Source organism: Cupressus sempervirens, chromosome 4, assembly GCF_028749045.1.
Source record: "Cupressus sempervirens isolate cs-2001-9-10 chromosome 4, ASM2874904v1, whole genome shotgun sequence".
In the NCBI taxonomy this organism is placed as follows: Eukaryota; Viridiplantae; Streptophyta; class Pinopsida; order Cupressales; family Cupressaceae; genus Cupressus; species Cupressus sempervirens.
This window is the reverse complement of record NC_143121.1, coordinates 539,087,728-539,101,916: the sequence shown is the minus strand read 5'-3', so window position 1 is coordinate 539,101,916 and position 14,189 is coordinate 539,087,728. Positions and strand designations below refer to the sequence as shown.

The window sequence follows — 14,189 nt, the reverse complement described above, 5'->3', positions numbered from 1 at the left end:
AAACAAAGTTTTGTAATTGCAATCTGTTTTGAGTCATAGTACTCTTCTAGCAAAGCTTCTTGGTTTCAACATTCTGTAGATCCAGGAAGGGTCTCAATTATCCCAGAATGTTCTGACATCTGTACGTTGACCATTAAGGGATGATATTAAGATAATATCTTTAATATCTTTATTAAGATATTATCTCCTTAGTTAAATACTTTCTAAAATGGTCAACTACTTGTTTGTAGTCCATCTTCAGTCTAGATGTAGTCTGTCTTTCAGTCTAGGTAGGAATGTTTACTATCTTGTCTCTTTTGTCTTCAATCCAAATAGGAATGTTTCCTATCCTGTCTTCAGTTTTGTTTCTAATTTCGTCTTCAGTCTAAGTTGTTTCTTTTAGAAACAATGTCCTTGTAATTCTTTATAAGGAACACATTTGTTCCTCTGTTAATAAATAAATCGTCCAAAAATTCATTAATCTGCCATTTCTTGAATCTTGTAACAACAATGCCCTATAAAGTTGTATGTAAATTGACTCTGTTGCCCACACAAACAAAGCAGTGGTTCTTACATCATATATATGCATTTTTTATTCATCTACACCTTGAAGAGAATGGTGAAGTTTTGAAGTCAATATGCTTTCAGCATTTTCATACATTTATTTCAATGGTGCAAACTAAGAGCCTCCTTAATTTTTTTGCCATTTGGAAGATTTTTGTTGCACTTGTGTTCAAATTTTCTATTATAAAAAGCCTAAGAATATGAGATCAGCTTAAAATGTGCACCCGCCTTTGCCTTGCAGAGCCAAAAGCGCAAAGGACTTGGATCAAATCGATCAGTCCTATCAAGTTGGCCATAACCAATTCAAATCTAGGCATTGAGTTGGCAAGACTCATAGGATTTCAATCTATGATTTTGGGAACCAACAAATTGGCGAGTCTATTGGGGAAGAGTTGCAGAACAGACCCTCAGAGTTTCTGATTTCAGACCAATAAAGGGTGAGTTAAATTTTGTTTGATTTGTTAAGGCATTTTGATATATTTAAAGTTCTTAGTTTAAGGAGTTTTAATATTCATTTAAGTGCATCTAATTTCTTTGAAAATTTTGTTTCATAAATTCTAATGGCTCCATGAAGATTTGATCTCGAGGAAACAACAAGATCTACTCGAATTATGAGATTCCAAAAGAGATTGATAACATGAAAGCTTTGAATCTAAGCAGTGATGTGTTTGACGATTGGCTTCAATGGGATCCTAACTCCAAGCATGGCAACGTATATATATATGAGTGACACATGGAAACTTGTTGGAGATTTGTAGGTAGTGCCTATAATAATGGTGCAGCATCAAGCTTTCAACAGAAACTGCTACCAACATCTACACTTAGTTTGGGGTCTTGGACCTTTGTAGTCGGCAAACTATTTGATGACAGATTGCTTAAGGGCAAGCAATCTTTTGGCAGTAAGGATTTGTAATGTCCCCAATTTTTATAAGTGTCTTAATTAGGTTAATTAATTGAGTGGTCCAATAAATTTAATATGTTGGCTTGTTATAAATCTCTAGGCACTTCTTAGAGGCCTTTATAATGAGACAATTGGGCATTGTAAATCATCATGGAATATATTTGACTCTTGTGTTTTTGGAAGCTAAAGGCTGAATGTAGTTCGTATGCAGTTTTGGAGGTGCAAGATCCTCCCTATTTTGTATTTGTGGTTTCGGTAGGAGTAACTCCTTGGTTTTGGTAGGAGTAACTCCTCACCCTAATTTTTCATTGGAGATATTGCTTCAAACACTTCACTTTTTACTTCATTGCAAGATCTATCTTTACCATGTGGAAAAATAATCATAAATATCTAGTTCTTGGCTATACGATGTTGTTAATATATACTCTGTTTGATGATTCATTCACGTATTGCAATATTCTTATGACGGAATAATTATCTATGATTGGAGTGGAACATGACTCTCCGAGCCAAAGGGTGCCAAGCGTAGTTGATTGAGGGTCAAAGGTGTCAAAGGTACTTTGTCCTCGGATGCTTCCCTCAAGTATTTGCCATCGAGTTCTTCCAACTAGTATTTTCCCTCGGGTACTTCCTCATGTACTTTCCCTGAGTGCTTCCCTCGGATATTTTACCTCAGGTGCTTTCCTTTGAGTGTTTCCCCTCAGGTACTTCCCTTAGGTATTTTCCCTTGGGTACTTTCCCTCAGGTACTTCCCTCAAGTATTTCCCTCCGGTATTTCCCTCGAGTACTTCCCTTGGGTACTTTGCCCTCAAGTATAGTGGTACATAATGTGCGGTGGAAAATTCAAGTATTGTTGGTTAGATATATTATAGCAACTTTTAGTGTCTTTTGAGACTTCTTTCCCACTAATGTTTTTGATCTTCTATGAGCCAAATAGGATTACAATTCTTGTTATAGCTAAGTATACTAGCTTGTTCAATTGCAGTTCTAGCATTAAAATCACCAATAAGTAGAACATCATCTTGCTGTGAGAACACAACAACATCCCTCTTTAAAGCTGCAAATGGGTCTTTATGGTCTAAACCACACTTTTTATACGTGTTAGAGACTTAAGGGGCAAAGTAACATGCTACAATCTTGATAAGGTTACTATTTTCCAAGATCTTGAACCATATAAATTGTTTAGTAATGCCTTTTTTTCCAACTAGTACCCATTACTTCATTCCACACTATCAACTTCAAATATCCCTCAAACAAGGGAATTTTACATCCTTCATGCTCGTGTGTCTCTATGAGGTAAATAATGTCTCTACCTTCTGCAATCAAACCTAACCCAGGTCCATATCTCCAAGGATAACATCTACAGTTCCAACAAACTAAATTTAAGGAAGCCTAGGTAGAGCTTGATTGCTATTTGCTTTGGCACGAAAGACTCAAAATTGAGTCTTCATCCCTATGTGAGCATGTTGACCTTGTTGCAAGTTGCCTATTCAGGAGTTTGTTCCCAAATCTTTGTTGCCCACTTGCTGCTATACATTGGGATGGTGCCAAAATGAGTGATAACAGCTCTACCTATGAACAATTATGCATGATTACCTTCATTTCTAGCTGCTCTAAATTTATCCACTTCAGACCTCCTCTCTTCTTGCTGCCTCATAGTTGAAACTTCCTCTAAGAAGAAATGAAAACCCCTCTAGAGTTGTTTTTTGCTTAAAAAATTGTGTTTGTCATAAATGTTAGACATCGCTACTTTTATGGGCCTATCCCTTTCATCCAATAACTTACTAACCTCCATGCTCGGCAGATTTGCCTTTGCCAAAGCAAGGCTTCACTTAAGAAATCTCTTGGAAGATAAAGAGTCGGTTCATTCGCTCCATAATCCTTTACTCCCTTGATAATTACATTTGCTACTCTTACTTTTGTTTCCTTGATCTCTCTATTTTGGATATTGTCCACACAAATATTTGCTTCCATATTTGTATGGGCTGAATGCTTACTGATTTTGTCCCATGTTTTGGTAACTTGTGAAAAACTTCTCTTCAACTACCATCTTACCAAGCAATCTTAACTGGTGGAAAAATTTATCCTCGTCATTAAAGCCTTAGCAATTATTGCAACTTTGTATGCTGCCATTGAAGCTTTTGTAGTCTATTGGTCATTCATATCATACTTTGTCCTTTAAGTTAACCAGCTGATGGCACTTTTTGCAACAATAAATCCTTGACTTCTTCAATTTGCTCTCCTAATTGGATTTCTTTGAACTCCATATTGGCCACTGCAGATTGGATTTATTTGATTTGTGAGTAGATATCTCTTTCACTATCACTTCCCCTTATCTTGTTATTTTATGATGCCTTCATCTCTACTACCACCTGCCTTAACAAAATCAGCTCGTATCCACCTTTCTCCATGTTGAAATGCAGTTCTCAAACCTGCTCTCCAAGTTGGCTATTCTCACTTGTTAGCTTCCAATTGTTTTTTGTAACCTCTGCGATCTTATTGTCTTACATGAGACTCCTCTTTTCCAGGGACAGAAGTTTCTCCTTCATCACCATCAGTTCATTGATATAAAGGTCAGAAAACTATGACAAAGGTGTCCTCATAGGGCTGCATATGTCTGTGAAATCATTTTCTTTAGTTGCCACTTTATCTGTGTTAAGGAATTGGAGATCTTATCATAGAATTATCTGTTTATTTTCTAGATCAGTAATCTAGCATGTTTATATATGTGAAAGACTATCTTCCTAAAGACTGTAATTGATTATTATTTCTGTAGCAGATAATTGTTAATCTTCACAATGATAACAATGTAATCTGTGGCTGACAACAGTAACAAATGAAAATGTATATAATGCTTCAAGTGCTGAATGCAGTGCTAGAAATCGCGGTATGCATAGAGCAGTCAATGTATTGCAGATCATAAATTGCTAAGGGATAATAATATATTTGATTTGATACTTTCTCCCAAGCAATCGATGGATATAAGAATGAAACCATAGACATCCCAATGTAGAGACATGACTCTACATGGCATGTGCCATGTAGGGTCATGTCCCTACGTGGATATGACTGTCCACAATAAACATTAATCATACTAAGTGCCCGATAATCTCAAGGCAAACACAAGTTAACAATACCATTATTTGTACTACCGTGAGGCAAGCCTGATCACCCTTAAATGCTCAGAGTCATATGGTGATGGCAAATGATAGTATTAGATTGCTTTGTATTGACTGTGGGTTGATGAGATTAATCACAGAAAATAACAACCCGATCTGGGCAATGTACATTATGGAGATCTCTGTTATGATCGAACACATCAGTAATTATATATATATATACATGTATACATATATATATATGTATATATATACATATATATATATATATATGTATACATGTATATATATATATATATATATATATATATATATATATATAGTGATCAGGTCCGACTGAAACTAAATTTCAACACTCCCTCTTCGTGAGGGAGGAACTGATCAATCCAATAATGATGTTGACATCATCAACATGCTCATCAACAAAGAAACAAATTATTTGATTGCTGGCACATTCCAGGACAAAAATATAGTTTTATCAAATAATTTACCTTGATCAAAGAATATCATACTAATCGTCATCATATCTGGCTCATTCCAGGACAAATATAGTCTTCAACATGATTATGACTCGAGGATTTAAACACCAACTCAAGTAGTATCAAAGTATCTAGCACAATCCGGGAGAACTATAATGAAGTTAACTTTGATACTTTCATTATCATACATTCCAGCTCATTCTGGGACAACAATTTAGTGAAGTCTATGATAACAGGTCAATCTATTGTTAAGGTTGTCACCTTACAATAGAGACCTAACATCTCATAAAATGAATGATTGTCACCTTTCATAAACAACCACATGTGGACAATAGTAACTCTTTAAACAACAATAAAAGTTTTATATATATATATAACCCAAAACTGAGAAATTATCTTAGAAGTTACAAGTATAGTTTTGGCATACTAAGTTTTCCTCTGAAGTATTCCACTTTCAACTTTACAAGAGGTTTGGTGAATATGTTGGCAAATTGCTCTTCAGTGCTGAAGTATTCCAACTTGATGACAATTCTATCTACCATTTCTCTGATGTAGTGAACATGTATCTCTATATGTTTGGATCTATTGTGGAAGACTGGATTCAATGAGAGTTTAATGCAACTTTGATTATCACAATGGATGACTATAGGTTTTAGGGGCTTTCCAAATAGCCCAACCAGTAACTTCCTTAACCACACTGCTTCTTGAGCTACCATGGATGCGACTATGTTCTCTGCTTCGGTGGAACTTAGAGCAACAAAGGACCGCTTCTTGTTAAACCGGGATATCATTGCAAAACCAAGACTAAAACAGCATCCTATAGTGCTCTTTCTATCAGTAAAACATCTGGCCCAATAAAAATCTGAATATCCATGAAGTTGTAACTCAATTTTTTCATATTTCAGACCAAGTCCAATAGTGCGTCACAAGTACCTCAAAATATGTTTTGCTGCCATGAGGTGAATCTTCTTAGGTTCGCACATAGACTGACTTAATGCATTTGCGGCATAACAAATATCAGGACGGGTGTTTACTAAGTACATTAATAATCCAATTATGTGTCTATAATATGTAGGATCAATGGCCTCAGACTCATGTGCCTCAGCTTTGAGTTTATGGAGATTTGTCTCCATAGCTGCGGATAGTGGTTTGCAGTCCATTGTGCAAATCTATTCAATATGTCAATGGTATACTTGCCTTGATTCAGGAAAATGTATTCTTCCTTTTGTCTTAATTCTAATCCCAAGAAGTAATGTAGAAGACCTAAATCTTTCATTTCAAATTCAAATATGAGGTCTTGCTTACATTTAACAATAAGATGGTCTTTGCTTGTTATCAAAAAGATCATCAACATCGAGAACTAGTGTTTGTTGGAAATATTCAAGATTATGGTAAGTTACTCAGAGGGGAGGGGTGAATTAGTAACTTCTAAAATTTCTACACCAATTTCAATTCTGAATCCAATAAACCACTTAACATTTAATTTATCATATCTGATCTAATTACATGCATGTGAAACTGAAAATATAAAAGCATCCACAACACTTGAACACAATGATTTGGTGACCCAGAAACCTTCCAAATAGAAAGTAAAATTGGGGTGGGGATGAAACCCACAAAACTTCAATACTGCAGCACAAAGTTAGCCTGTTAAGGCTTACAATGATCACTTCTGATAATCTGCCCTGTTAGGAGCAATTAGGACTGCTAGGTCCACCTTGTTAGAGGTTTTACAAACACACAATGAAGTATGCACTCTATTAAGAGATTTAAGAAAGACTGTTAAGCCTACCTTGTGAAAGGATTTTGACTGGTTCACCTGTTAGGATGAAATAGTAGATCTCTGACTTACAACTAGATTGCTGATAGAGATTCCTTAATTGTACCGATCACCTTTCTATGATTAATATGTCTCTGTTGCTCCTCTTTTGATATGGCCTTCACAATTCACTCTTTATCTGCTACTTAGCTTCAATTATTCACATTCGCATTCTTACACGCACATTATCTTTCATATAGATGTGATACAATACATTACTGTAACAGCTGGCTTCCTACTAACTAATATCATCTTGAGGCTTGGAACAGCAAGAATAATCGTACTTAGTCATATTCTTGATGAGGTAAGGAAAAATAGGATGGCGTATTTTCTTGTGTGGTGTTCTACATACTAACATCCTGTGTTCAATTTTCCAATTTTATTAGGTTTAAGAAGGTGATGTGCCCTAGGTTCAATGTTGAACCCAGCGCTCTGATACCATATGTAACAGCTGGTTTCCAACTAACTAATTTCATCATTAAAATATTTCATATTCACATAACAAAGAGTTCAAAAACGGTTTAAAAACTGAAATTAAGTCTACATTGCTCTTCTATTCGAACAAGTTAAGCATTAACTATTAATTGATACAATTCAGCTGAAAACGAATCTAAACTAATTATAAATTACTAAAAATGAAAATGCAATTAATTTGCTAATGAACAACTAACTAGATTTTCAGATAAAATCTATCCTTTCAGTAAAAGAAATTTACAGCTTGAAAAGAAAATTACTAAACTTTCAGGTAAGAAAGAACATATTGTTTTTAGTTGAAAATCTTTCTAATTGGTTGTCCAAGCTCTGACTTTAGTGAGAGGAGAAGCATTATCATAGGCTTAACCTCTCAACTGCAGACCTTTTTACTTATCCCAACAAGTTCTAAATTAATAGAACAGCCCTCCCTAACCCGAGGTCAAGCACGGGACATTCATCGATCTAGTCATCGGAGTAATCAGGTGAGTTGAGATCCCAACAGCGATTCAGAAGAATAACTGAAGCATTAGGACAACAACACAATCAATTTGTTGTGGCATGTATGCCTGTTTACCACCCTGGCCAAGGATTTCAAGATGTGGGCTTATAACCCGATCTCCACCACTCAAGCTTGACAACTAATTTTGACAGTGGATTTTGCATGAGCTAATTTCTTTAGATTTTATTTATGAAATTTATGGTTACTGATTTTGTTCATGTATTTCTTTTTACAGGTTCATCTACACCTCCTCACCATTATCAGGTCTTCAGGCCGATGACTCTTTGGGGCCTGAACATTTGTCTTAATTTGTTTATCATACACTTAAGTCACTTCATTCAGGCACTTAGCCGGGTGACAACCTTGATGCTCTCATAAATTTTCATAGATGAAAGAAATAAAATTTAGATGAAAAGATCCTCAAATATTATTCATAAATTGGCAATCATGGGGATTTCTATTCCTTCAATGCATTGCATTAGATTGTTTTTGAATTACTGCCTGAATAAACAATTTATACCAGCTAAGGTTATACTTTAAAGGCAATGCTATATGGATATGATCACAGTTTTAAGGTGATTTACGTATACAATAGAGATGGACAACTTGTTTCATTACTGACTGGAAATAATATAAAATCATAGAACAAAATTCAATGCCAACTCAGCCTAACAAGGTTTTAACGTTTTAAAAAAAATATGGAGAGAAAAACATGTTGCATCCTTATGTGACTCTCAGCTATGCAGTTGATTTGGCAATCACTTGAACCTAGTCGCTTCCTTCAGGACTCCACGGATTGCTGGAGTTTATGGCATGTAACATATGTACAAACTCAGAGACTAAAAACGCTGAAAACAGAGCAGGGATATAAGCAAAGAAAATTGTAAGCGTAGTTGAAGCCGTCTATGACTCTGTGTGTTCGAATACGACAAGGCCAACATAAATATAAAGCTTGGAGAAACTTTACAACTTCCTACCATTACAAGATTCATAATCGATTTGTATTCAATCAGTTGGAAAAAGAAATATGAAAGGAGGAAAATATTGAAACGAAAATGGAAGTTGAAAAGTTTATTTATTAATATTATTTAGTATTATATTATCATCTTGGTTGATTTTATAAATACATATTTACAAGGTGGCATCATTGGATTAATAATTCTAATGTAATGGTGCCACTTTGTATTTATTTATTTATGATTTTATTCGAGAGAATATAATAATATTAAATGATATTATTATTTAATAAATTCAATAAAGGTAAGAACTTTGTTCATTTTAATACTTATATTGTTTTTAATTTTTAATTTTAGCGCATGCAATTTTCCACTAAGAAATTTATTGTCAAGCCCTAATTAACCTTGCCATGGCAGCTTTTAGGTCAAACCTATCATTCCTGATGAGTAAATCATATGATCATCCCATTCCGATGACCTCGTTTCGTAATGCTCCCCCTCTCTTTCTCCGGTCTTCATCCTGTAAGCATTTTTAAACAACATTCTTGCCAAAACATCAATTCAAGATACATAATTTGTTAAGCAAAATCATCAAGTGATCGTTAGGAAATTTCATTGTGCAACGGCTAAAATTAACTAATCCCATTTCACATGAACACAACGACTAGATTTAACTCACTAGTTTCATTTGATAATCAAATTGATGCGACAGCTATAATTAACTAATTCATTTTCACATGAACATGAAGAAATAAATAACGACTATAACTAACATGACATAACAACGGCTATAATGAACTAACTCGATTTCACATGAACATGAAAATTTAATTTGGTTCAACAGCTATAAACTGCTTAAAAATTTTAGGGCAAAAATTGGGATGTAACAATTACATATATATACCAATCCAAATTACAAAATTACAAAGTCGGCCATCATACAGATTAACACCAATATTACAAAGTTGGCCCAAATGAAGACACTCGAGTTCTGAAGACTGACTTGGTGAAGTTCTGATACTCGGTGCCCACTATCATTACTCGGCATCGTCATGCACTTGATAGACGTAAAGGCTCGGTCCATGCTAGTCACTTCAAGGTAGTCTTGAACTCGATCTGCACTGGTGACTCAGTAGATATTGTGTAACTCGGCATAAACTGGGTTACTCGGTAAACACATAAGCTCGGTTTACACTAGCTTTGCATTACATGAACTGCAAACTCGGTAGAAATTGCAATGCTCGGTAACCATTGAACTACTCAAGTTGAACTGCTAGACTGAATTTTCTCGGTTTGAACTGCTAGGCTTCGCACTAACTGAATATACTTGGTAACCATTGAAATGCTCGATAGCTACTGCAATTATATGGCAAACACTGTAGACTATTCAATGAGCTCGGTAGCCATACAAAATATGAATAAGAGTGTGTCACTAATAACAAACTTGACTGATATGTCAACAATCTCCCACTTTGGCATTAGTGATAAAAACACTTATTAACCAAAATCTTATATACATCATCATGTGATACTAGCTCGGTAGAATATATTGTTTTGAGATTTTTTAAAATTTATCTTTGTAAGGTATACTATACATCATCTGTTATATACATTCTCTTCATAGCATGTTTCTCCCCCATACTATGTCTCTATATATAGCATACCATGTGTCTCAACAATATATCCTCCTTTTTGACAATAATGCCAAAGAACTTATCTACATGGAGACACTAATATGAGATAAAAAATCAGAATGTACCTTAAGAATAAGTGCCAGGCTTTTATCCCAATTTTCTTGCAAAATTTTGCATGTATGTAGAGCAATTTGTACTTCTGCAGAGAGTTCTATCATGTGATCTACAATAGAGAAGTTGTTGTCATGGATCAAGGTTTTTGAGTAAACAATATGTTTCTGCATTGTATCCATGATAGGAAGGATCATATTCTGAATATCAATCAATGATGACTGGATCCTTGCTTTTTCTCTTAACAACTCTACCTGCATGTCTAACAAAAATCGGATCTTCATGTGATGTGCAAAGCTTGAAATATGGTCAAGTTGTAACTGCTGAGCACTGGCTTTCAAATCCTCATTGATTTTTGATAGTTTGCCCTTTATTTCCTTAGTGAACTCGAAAACATCACATAACTTCACAAAAAGTGATGTCACATTGGTGCAAGATGATTCAAGATTGGTCAAAATTGACAAAACCTCAACTTGATGGATAGCAATTTGCTGAGCAATGTGCTTAAGCACTTTATATCAAATTTCTTTTCAACTTTCTCAATTAGCTTATCTTATCCACTACTGTCCTCATTGAACTTTTGGACTGCTTCTGCTAATTGAGACAAAATAGGTTGAGAAGTATCAACCTTAATTCCTATAGCCTCAGACAAAATATTTTTAGCATCATCAATAATCTTATACTCTCTATCTCTTTCTTCTCTCAATTTTTGTTGCTTTGCCTTTTTCTGAAGAATTTCACCGAACTCATGCATTTTATTTGCAAAAAGATTGTGAATATCCCATTTGGGGATTTCTATTTCCCCATCTAAGTCTATGTCATCCTCTATGTCCTTTACTCAAAAATTTTGTACTCGGTTGAGCCTTAGGTTCAACTGTCCTTGTACTTAATGCTTTTATGTCCGAAATGGAAACAATAGTAGATATACTAGGACTTGCAATGAAAATTGATATAGTACTAACCGATGGAATACTAACAGGAATGCTTGTTGAATCCAAAACTGAAGAAGTCATAACTCAAGTATCCAAAACTGAAGTAGACAAAATTGTAGTATCCAAAATTGAAGTACTTACTATTGAAGAACTCAAAATTGTAGAAGACATTGTATTCATAACTGATGACACCAATTCGGTAGCTGAAGAAGTGAGAGGTTGCAGCTCGGTAGATGAAGTGGAAGTCACTTCTGTTAATGATACATTGAGCTGAGTGGAGGCAAAGAGTGATTGGACATTTGAAGTGTTTGTGGTTGTCAAAATCAAACTTGCTGTAGCTGTCTCCGAGCTTGATATAGCTACTAGTTTTCTTGGAGAGTGAGGAAGTGAGGCAATGACTGCAGCTGCTATCTTCATTGGGTTAGTCTCCTCATCATCTTCATCTTCCTTGATAGCTTCCTCTTTATCTTCTTCATCTTCCTCATTGTCAAAATGTGTAGGCTCAGTATAAGTTTCTTCTTCATCATTATCACTGTCATCATCATCATCATCTTTTATTTCCACTGGTTGCTCACTTGGCTTGTGAAGATGATAGACATTTTTCCAAGTGTTTGTGGCATTCTTAACCACATGCTCTATATCTTTGACCAAAATTAAACATGTACTAAATCTAAGAGTCATTTTATCTTCATTTTTCTTCAAAGACTCTTTTACCTCAGCATCAGTCATGCTCGGTAGCAACTGCCTCAGGGTTTGTGCATAACTATCTTTTGTTGTTTGCATTGCAAAGTCCCATCTTGACTTTATTTTCTCTAATAGTTCATTAGAGATTTGAGAGGCGATTTGATCTAGTGAATTCTTCCATTTGCCCATTTTGGTCAACACCAGTTCTTCCACCTACTTCCGCTCTGCCTCTGTCCTTGTTTCATACTTCAAGGATTTGACGTTTGTTATAGCTGCACCTTCTTCCATTTGTTTCAACTTTTCTTGGAAGGTGGGAGGAGGTTTGCTAAGGACAATATCACTTCCTTTCTTCCTAGACCTCCTTGTGAAGATTGTAGTGGAAGGCTTAGGTGGCTTGGTGATGATCACCTTGCCTTTCTTCTCCATAGTTTCTTCTTCATTTTCTGATTCCTCTTCATCCTCTGCCTCTTCTACATCTTCTCCTTTGCCTTCAGTTAACATGAGAGGTGTCCTAGATTTTAGTTTAGCTATCCTCCTCTTTCCTTTGTTAACTGCCTGAGGGAGTTTTATCTCCAGTTCTATCCTTGCCTTGGCCTCATCATAGGTTCCAAAGTATGGTGCCTTTGGATCAACAAGTTCATTAATCAAAGCTTCAATAATATCCTTTGCTTCATCAATATTTACCTCATAAGGAAGAGGTTTTACCCAGACAATTCTGGGCTTCACTACCTAGATGTAAACTATGTCACAATCAACCATAAAGCATACATCGTCTTTGTAATCTTCAACTAACTTCTTAGGTATCCTGAACCTATTGTTCATTTTCTCTTTGAACACATCGAAGTAGTTGTCCATAATGCTAACATAGTTCTCTCCCATTTCTGCAATGTATTCATTTCTCTGGTATAATATAGGCACATCTTTTCTCCATACAACCATGCCTTTGGAAGGGAAGAACTTCTGAACATAAAAAAACAAACATGTCAAGAGTGAACTGAATTTACAAGGGTTGTTCTTGGATGTCCTGATACTTTCCATGTTCTTGTTGAGTTGCTTCAACAACAAATCTGCCAAGTCATAAGAAAGATTGTTTTTCACAACTTTATAAGCTAAGTCCACAGCTTCACACGATACACTGTTAAGGCGGCTCAAACTATATATCTTATGTGCTATCACATGAATCCCAAATTTTAGCTCTGCATCTATCACACTACTAATTTTCATGCCTCTGTCGTCCCACTCGGCTAGGGTTTTCTTTTCTAGCTCAGCCCGACCTAGGGTTTTGGTGGTTTTAGCTTTGGTGAGCATGGGGAGGCCAGTGAATCATTTTCTTTGTAATCACAACAGGTTGCTCAAGCCATAGTTGACCATTATGCACCCGGCTCAAAATGTATCTAATCCATTTGATTTGAAAACCTCGGGGCATGTGGGAGATATGTGCTAAACCTTTGTCTTCCAGATGCTTATGCTCAAGTTTAAGAATTCCATTAACACACAATTCACTTAAGGCATCATCCATTTCTAGGGTACCAATCTCTTGAATAGAACACTTGAAATGAGTACAAATATCGTTAATAAGGAGTACCTTAGGAGGGATTTGTGATTGAGCTATGCTTGAGTCAAGGGTTTTTGCAACCACAGGCACAAGTTTGAAATCTGGCGCTTTCCACTCGACTCCTCGAACCACCATCTCAAACCCTTTCTTCTCTCTGCTGCTGCTTGATGCCATTGTACTCAGTAAACTATGAGAACCTTGATAACTTGCTGCAAATTCACTTAAGGTCGCTTGATCGCACTATAAATCACTTCTTCGCAATAGCACTTAGATTTCACAGTAAGAAATGAATTTGATTTCATGCTTTTTGTTAAAGTTTCGCCATTAATGCTCAATACGAAGGTAGCTAAGTTGACATCGTACTTGACAGCCTGCCATCCACTATTCTATTGATTACTCAATGAAGGTTTCGTGACTCGGTAACCATGTGTGTCTTGTTACTCCCAACCTTGCTCGATAGAGTCCATGACCTGACCTTACTCG

The 14,189-nt window shown here is 35.7% G+C and overlaps 1 protein-coding gene across 1 annotated transcript in view; it reads right to left on the bottom strand.

The window, feature by feature from the left end:
* Positions 1-14,189, bottom strand: part of LOC149562319 (DNAJ heat shock N-terminal domain-containing protein) — a 37,859-nt gene that overhangs the window by 15,705 nt on the left and 7,965 nt on the right. The gene's annotated exons all lie outside the window — the stretch shown is intronic.